Below are 8,743 nucleotides of genomic sequence, written 5' to 3'. Positions count from 1 at the left end.
TTTCAAGATCAGCTGGGTGGGTTACCCTGTTGTAGAACGACATTAGGTTTGATAAGCAGGACTTTACCCCTCATGTTGGCTATGATCAATGACTGCGTCATCCAGGTGTTTTTCAAAACCTCCCAGAATAATCTTTTCCATGATTTTACTGGACTGGTCTGGACATCTTTGTAGATGGCCAAAGCAACTTGGTGGGAGATCAGGATTTATGCTTACTCCTCTCCTTAGAGGATAAAAAGCCAGAGCCAGGCGAAAGCAAGCACTGGGCCTAGGTAGGGCATCCAGCTAACTAAGGGAATGTGTTAGATATGTTTTCTGGAGCACGTGGACACAAAGAAGTGCAGTCTGGCTGCTGGCCGGCACAACTCCATATGATGACAAGATCATGCAGCCCAAGAGAGGAACTGGGCAGCAATTGCTGAAGCTTAACTTAGTCGAGTTGCAGAATGACTCCAGGCTCTAGGAGGAGTCCAAGCCACTGAGCAATTCACCAGCCAAGCTAACACCATCAGCTGCAGATCCTTCCACATCAATGCAACAGGGCTTGTGCTGGTAAAAATCATGTGTGTCACTAGATTCAGACACAGGCAAATACGAAAAGAAGAGAAACAAAGGGCAGGAACAGAGATGGCTCTAAAAGGGAAGTTTCTTATGGACCAATCCTGAAAGCAACAGTCAGGCACTGACAACAAGGCTCAGCTATGCAGTTCATTGCTACACAAGGTCACAGTTTACCTTCCCCCACAACCGCCCACAGTGGGAGGCTCATTGTGGAGTGACGGATGCAGAGCTGAATTGACAGCCAAACCTGGGGGATCTGGCTGTTTCCCCAGGATGGATCTGACATCTCTGGCTCTTAGGATGTAGACAAAGCGTGAAATATTATGATTGCCATTCCACAGAGGAGAACGAATAGCAGCATCATCAAGGCTATCTGCACGACAGGGCGGCCTTATCAGCTCTGGAATAGCAGTGTGCTATCCTGAAAAACACGTCTAGCAAGGACAGGGCTATTTCAGTAGAACTGGTTTGTTTTTTGGGTTTTTTTAGCAGTGTAACACCCTCCTGAATGCAGTGAGCAGTGATGCAGCTACAAGCAATGTTTCTGACAGTTTAACACTCACTAGCTCAGAAGCTCCTTCCCACTTGCACGGCTGTGTTAGCTGGGGATATCAGCTCTCCTCTCTCCTCACCGACAGAGCTGGCCTGCTTCACCCGATTGAGACTTCTTGTGTGACCTCGGACAAAATACTTATCATAGAGTTTTACCAGAGCCTTGCTGGTGTGGGCAAGGTGTGCTTTCACACCAGCTACAGTCACCACCTCTTTCTTTCCCACCCCACCGTGACAGCAGCAGCACCAGCAAACAAAGAAAATGCAGAGGATTTTGGTTTTGTTCTCACCATTTGGTCTAGTTCTAGCTCCTTTCCCCAGAGCCCCAACTTTCAATGTGCTTATGTCATTGAGAAGCCTTGAGGCAGGTCTGTTTGCCTCCTTATCCCAACCAGCATAGCTGTGCAAGGCAAACCTCCAGCAATACATGGAGAATAGGAAAAAAGGCCATCTGTCACTACTGCTCACTCTGTCTGAGGAAATAATTCAAGCAGCATCAGCAGAGATCTCTTGCCGTGTGGCATGCATCTCCCAAAGGGACTTTAGCTGACAGGATTATGTTGACCATCGCTTTCTGAATAGAGACAAAGTTTCCCAGAATTTGGAATCTGTCAGCCTGCAACAAATAAATGGCTAGTGTATCACTTATTTTAACACTAGCGGGAAAATGGGGGTTTAGAGCAGATGAAAAAAAGATCACGAATTGCAAGAGAACTGAAGAAATGAACTACAAGCAACCCAATCCTTTCCTAAAGAAATCTCTGGGAAAATACAGACTCTTAAGATAATTTAGATGGCCCTCCCTTTACTGTAACATCTGAAGGTGTGTTCACACTCCCTACTCCGGGAGCTTAATTTAGGAGTTTTAACTACTACACTCAAATTAGTCATGAGTGACTCAGACTGCTCAGACTTGATTCCTCAGACAATGGAGAGATGGAGTTGTGACAGGCATTAGGGTAAAAGCAGTCTGAACATGGCCTTGACTGCCTCACCTTCCTTCAATGTGTTCTCCTGACAATCCTCTGAAGAGGGAAGCGCTACTTCCATCCTAAACACAGGAAAAGATGACTTTGTCTGGAGCAAGCTATCAATTTGCATGAAAAATGCCTCTTCCACCAGCTTATCTCGATTTTGCCAGCATTTACTTTGGCCAAGAGCAGCACTTTTTCCACACAAAATCCTCACTGAGCTACTGCAACCATTATTCAGTATAATACTTGCTCACTTATGAAAAGGTCATAAGCCTTACTATACTGAACACAGATATTTTAGGGGAAAAGGGAATTTAGATTTCTCAACAATGGGGATTTTAACATGTACTGCTTGCCAATAAAATGAGCACATCCAAGAAAAATGACTCAAGTTTTCACATTTGAAGCTACGAAGTGTCTTGTCTACTAAACATGCCAGAGTTTTCCACAGATGTGACTTGGCTTCAATTTTTGCTCTCCCTATATTATCTTGAATTAAATTGCAGGCACAATGCAACCTAAAGACATATACACAAAGATATCAATTCTTGGCATGCTCTGGAATTAAGGAATAGTGACCTTAGTTTTATTTACACATTTCACACTGAATTTCTGGTATTTTAGCAGTTTTGCTTTTCCCCCCATTTTATTTATTTTATTCCCCATCAGAATGTTCTTTCAATCTCATTTAATCCCCAGCCCACCTCTCTTGACTGCAGCAAAGGAAATTCCAGTGTTTAAGAAATTATTCCTCTTCCCAGGAAGTGTCAGACGTTAGGACTATGTGAAGGGACATAGAGCTCTTCTGCTGACTCATCTTGGCAGCCAGATCAGATCAGCTTTCTTAGCTCCAACACAGAGCTAGAAAAAGAGCTAGGAAAAACTGAAATGTCTGGATGGGAAACTAAAATAAAGAAAATAATAAAGGGCTCTTGCACAAGCCAGATGAGGTGGGAAATGGTACTTCTAACTCTTAGTTTTTACGAATATTCAACATTCAAGCCATCAAGATTTATCTCAACAGAGAGCTTACACATGAAGCACTCAAGAAAAGCAAAGGTACAAACCACTGTATACACCTGAGAACTGTCCCTAATCCTTTGCACTTTTGTCTAGAAATCTCTATGACTGAAGTGCTGGAGTGCATCCAAAGCAGGGCAACATAGCTGTGTTGTAGGGTCTGGAGGACAAGTCTTTCGAGCAGTGTCTGGGGCAGCTGGGGGTGTTTATCTGAGAAAAGGAGGCTCAGGGGGGACCTTGCCGCTCTCTACAAGTGCCTGAAAGGAGGATGGAGCCACATGGGGGTCAGTCTCTTCTCCTATGTAACAAGTGACAGGACAAGAGGAAATGTCCTCCAGTTGTACCAGGGGAGGTTTAGATTGGATACTAGGAAAAATTTCTTCCCTGAAAAGGTTGTCAACATTTGGAACAGACTGCTTAGGGAAGTGGTGGAGTCCTCTATCCTGCAGGTAGAACATATAGATGTGGCACATGGGGACAAGGTTTAGAGGTGGACTTGGCAGTGCTGGTTGAGCTTGAGTATCTTAGAAGTCTCTTCCAACCTAAGTGACTCTGTAATTCTATGAAGTCCAAGACATTTATACTGAAAACTATTTTATTGCAGAACTGGGCCAGGGAAAGAACAGCGAAGGGGAGTGAAGAGGCACTTAGATTTGTGATTCCATCACAGGCTTCCTTTAAGTACCTTAGTGGCTTAGTTTTGGACAAATTTATGCAAGCAGTTCTTCACTAAAGCAAGAGGTATTTCATTTTAAGAAGCAACAGTGGTTTTGAACACCTTAGGGGCTGGATGCTTAGGCCTTAAAGCCTGGATTCAGAGAAAGGTATGAAACAATGTTTTACTGATTTACTTGTGGACCTCTGTGGAATCTTATCTCAGCCAGGAGCTCAATTGGTTGCCAGTATAAAAGGCCACATCAACAAACTGGTAAGAAAGATGGGTGAGGACACAAAAATAATCTAAGAACTCAGATGAAGTAAAGAAATTCCCACTATAGAACATGGTTCCTTCTGCTGTTTTTGCACACAGCTGTACGAACAGCAGTGCACTCCCAAGAAAGCCTAAGGAAAGGAAAAACAGCCTGAATATTCATGGAAGTCTGTATTCTCATGAACATCTGCACCTGAATACCATGTCCTGCCATCTCTGAATGCTCTTTTGGAGCGTGGGATTAGAACTGTGCTGGATGGCATTTAAGAGACCCAATGCACAGCATGAAGTTTCTCTTTGCAGAGAATGCATGGTACTGGATCCTGATTTTTTGTGGAAGAGCACCTTTTCAGGAAATCCTGAGCAGGTGTTTCTAGCCTTCTAGTATCTAATTAGGATTTTAATCTTGTTGGAATAGTACTACCTGATTTCATTTACCCCAGAAGCACCACAGGCAGTTCCAGTATTATAAAAATAACAATTCTTCTGATCTATATGTAACCTGTATTATGTGTCCTGTCACTTCTATTGATTTGTGGATGCAATAATAAAGTCTTTTCCAGATTTCATATCTTGCTGCCACAGTATAATGTCAGAAGGAATCAGGAAACATTAGTTAATACAAAGTTTTGTACTCAAAGACACAGGGTGTCAAAACTGTAACATTCAAAGATTAAGAAAACATTTTAGGTATAAACAATTAGTGGAAATACCTCAACCATTTCACTGGGAAATATGATTCATTCTTGTAAAAATAAATTTGCTACTAGTAAATATACTGCTAAATCTTAACTGAAATTTACTTTTTACTGAAATGCAACTTTTGGAAATGGGTATTACATCTCATTTCTTTGGGCAAAGCTGGGACTGGGAACATTTCTGGGAAAACATCTGGACTCTTTGCAAAGTGCTAATATGACAGTCTGAGACACAGATTCATTCGATTCAATCACATTCGATTTCTGTGGCAAATGGAGTTAAATCTAGCCTTGCTTCTTTTAAGAACTCTCATCAAAAAACTTATTTTCAGGCGAAATTTGGTCTTTCTTTCCATTTTGATGAATAGATTATAGTAAGATTTCATAATAAGATTTTATAAGATTTTATTCACCTTTTTTTTTGGTGGCGTTTTCCTGTGGCGCCAATTATAAAACAAGTTTTCTGTCTTTTACAGAAGAAATGCAGTTACATTGTGCAGTATCACAAATGCATCTTATTCTGTTTAAGATGAGAAATGAGCAAATTTAAGCCACAAAAGCAGGCTCTTTCCACATTTTTGGTGAACATAGCAGGTATTTTGAGTATTTTATATTTACCAAAATGTTTTCCATTTCAAATACCACTTTGATGAAGATAGCCTCCTCTCTATTTTAAAGCAAGTCTACATTAAGGTCAAGGTAGCAGCTCCTACTGCTAAATATTCTTAACCACAGCAGTCTCCAGAGAGAGTTGTTTGCTGGATGTAGTTGGATACAGTTATTAGAATTTCTTTAAATACTTCCCCCTTTACCCATGAACATGAGAAATACAATTCCAGGTGAAGCATTTGAATGAACACAGGATGGATGACCTGGGAAAGGATCTCCAGACATCATCTGGTCCTGCTCATGCAGGGCCACCTAGACGCAGTTACCCAGGACCCTGTCCAGTTGGCTTTTGTATGTCTCCAAGGATGATGACTCCACAACCAGTCTGGCCAAGCTATGCCAGTGCTCAGTTATCCTGACAGTAAAACGTTTCCTGATGTTCAGAGGGAGTCTCCTACATGTTTCTGCCCATTGCCTTTAGTCCTGTCACTGTGATCTTCTGCAAAGAGCCTGGCTCTGCCTTCCTTTCACCCTCCCTTCAGGTGTCTTACATGCACTGATCAAATCCCCCTGAGCCTTCTCTTCAGGCTGAACAGTCTGAGCTTTCCCAGCCTCACCTCATAGGGAAGATGCTTCACCCTTAATCAGTTTTATGGCCCTTCTTCAGTCTTTTTCCAGTGTATCTCTGTCTCTTTTGTACCAAGGAGTCCGGGACTGGACACAGCAGTCCAAATGTGGCCCCACCAGGGCTGAGTAAAGGCAAAGGATCACCTCCATTAACCTGCTGGCAATACTTTGGCTAACGCAGCCATAGATACCATTCACTTTCTTTGCTGCAAGGGCACATTGTTGGCTCAGTTCCTGCTGTCCACCAGAACCCACAGGTTCCTTTCTGCCAAGCTGCATCCTAGATGGATAGCCCTCAGCCTGTTCAGATGGGGTTGTTTCTTCCCAACTGCAGGACTTTACACTTATCTTTGTTGAACTTAACAAGTTTCCCATCAGCCCATTTCTCCAACTCATTGTGGTCCCTCTGATGGCAGCACAACCCTCTGGCATATCAGCCAATCCTTTCAAGTTTGTGTCAGCTGCAAACTCACTGAAGGTACACTCTGCACCATCATCCAGAATGTTAATGAGGATGTTAAAGAGGACCAGAGCCACTACTGACCCTGGAGTAGAGTGCTGGTTCCTGGCCTCCAACTAAACTTAGTGCCACTGACCTCCTCTGGACCTGGCCATTCATCCAGTTTTCAGTCCACCTCACTGTTGGCTCTTACCACAACCTGTCTATTAGGAACTTACAGGATGCTCCTAACACTAGATCTACAGTTAATTACTGACTTGTCCTATTTGTGCCTTCTCCTTCTCACCCTCTTTCCTCTCAGCAGCAAGGTATCGTCCACCACCTGGGTCCCCATGCTCATCTACCTTCTCTTCAACTAACAGAGCAATGAACCTGTTTTGCAGCTGTAAACCCATAGCTGTGGCAAGAACACTCCTCTTGGTACCAGAAGTCATCAGCTTCCATCCATCCTTTTCTCCAGAGGTTTTGCTTACCTTGATAGTGCAAGGCAGACACATTGCTGTCTTCCTTGTTACAGATGGGGTCTGAGGCTCTTTCAAGCTGTTAAGACTCCAGCTGTCTGTCCCCCTTTCATGTTCTCTGATGTGCCACCTGCTCACTGCCTCCTGAACTCACCCAGTTGGCAGCACAGCTTCTCCAAGGCAGCATACTTCTGCAAAGACAGAGGGCCATTTGTCTTGGCCTCAGACAGAGGTCACAGGTAATCCCTGCAACCTGGGACTTGGAGGGCTGCATCAGACATCTGAAGTCTAGACTGTGTGGAAGCTGTATTGGGTTTGCATGGCAAGGTTCTGGCAGCAGGGGGCTACAGATGCCAGAAGCTTCCCCCATTTCTGACAGATCCAAGGCCAGCTGGGTCCAAGACGGACTCACTGCTGCCCAAGATCAAGCCTAGCAGAGACAGTGGTAGGGCTCCTGGGATAACAGATTAAGAAGGAGTAGAGGGGAAAACGGCACCATTTCAGCCAGAGAGAGGGGTGAGAACATGAGAGAAACAGCCCCACACACACCAAGGTCACTGGAGGGGCAAGAGATTCCCCTGCAGCCCCTGGTATAGCCCATGGGGGAGCAGAGATCCACCTGCAGCCTGTGAAGGACCCCAGCCAGAGCACGGGGATGCCTGAAGGAGGCTGAGACACAGAACAGGTCCTATGGGGACCCATGCTGGAGCTGTCTGTTCCAGGATTGCACCCAGTGTAAGGGACCCATGCTGGAGCAGGTCATGAAGAAATGCAGCCTATGGAAAGGACTCCCAGTGGAGAAGTTCTGGAGAGCTGCCTCCCAAGGGAGGGTCCCGTGCTGGAGCAGAGAAAGGATGTGAGGAGCCCTTCCCCTGAGGAAAAAGGAGCAGCAGAGACAACATGTGAGGAACTGATCACAGCCCCCATTCCTTGTCCTTCTGTGCTGCTGGGGGAACAAGGTAGAGCAAATTGGGAAAAAATTTAAGCCCAGAAAGAAGCGAGGGGTGGGGTGGAAGGAGTTTTAGGATTTAGGTTTTATTTCTCATTACACTACTCTGATTTGAGCAGATTTCAAAGGGAAATGATAGAATTGCAGTCTAATCTCCCAAGGTTTACACCATAATGCTGATAAGGTTGAAAAGTTCCACTCAATACTGTCACGTGACAGCAAGGCTAAAAGGAAGGAAAACATGGGCCACAGAATAAAGACAGATGCAGTAAATCCTAAGGTGAAAGGCTTTGAGAAAGCTGTTTGTATTTGAAAATTTCAGAATAAGATAATTTCTAAAAATATTTAAATAAAATCATTTATGCAAACACATTAACCCAGGAAAAGCCAAAACCAAAACACAAACATTCAGTATGAAGGGTTTCTTTTACAATAAAAATTCTTCTAGGAATTATATTAAATATGACAAGAGGGGAAAAAATAGCATCTCACAATGTATATTCAAGGGCATCACATTTTAGAACAATGTCTTAGCCATTTATAAATGATTCACGAAGAAATTAAATATGCTATTCCATAAGAGAATAATCTAATTTACAGTTTAGATGTAATGCTTCACCATAACATCTCATATCCTTCACCTGGATCTTTGCTTACCCAAGTTGAGTGATCTGTACTTACTCTCTTACCAGAGTAACAGAGCATGGTGGTCCTCAAACACACAGGCAGTGTTCAGGTTTACTTCTTAAGGTTCAACAAAAAAGTATTACTATAAAATATTCTACTTTTTATTTTTGGTCACAATAAAAGAAAATTAAAAGCTAGAAGAAACAAATAAGCTGTATTTGCTGGTCTAAGATTGAGGGAATGGAGTAACCTACACCTTGCAAAAAAAAAAAAA

The sequence above is a fragment of the Sylvia atricapilla genome, chromosome 2 (genome assembly GCF_009819655.1).
Source record: "Sylvia atricapilla isolate bSylAtr1 chromosome 2, bSylAtr1.pri, whole genome shotgun sequence".
NCBI classification, from domain to species: domain Eukaryota; kingdom Metazoa; phylum Chordata; class Aves; order Passeriformes; family Sylviidae; genus Sylvia; species Sylvia atricapilla.
This window is presented reverse-complemented; position numbering follows the sequence as displayed.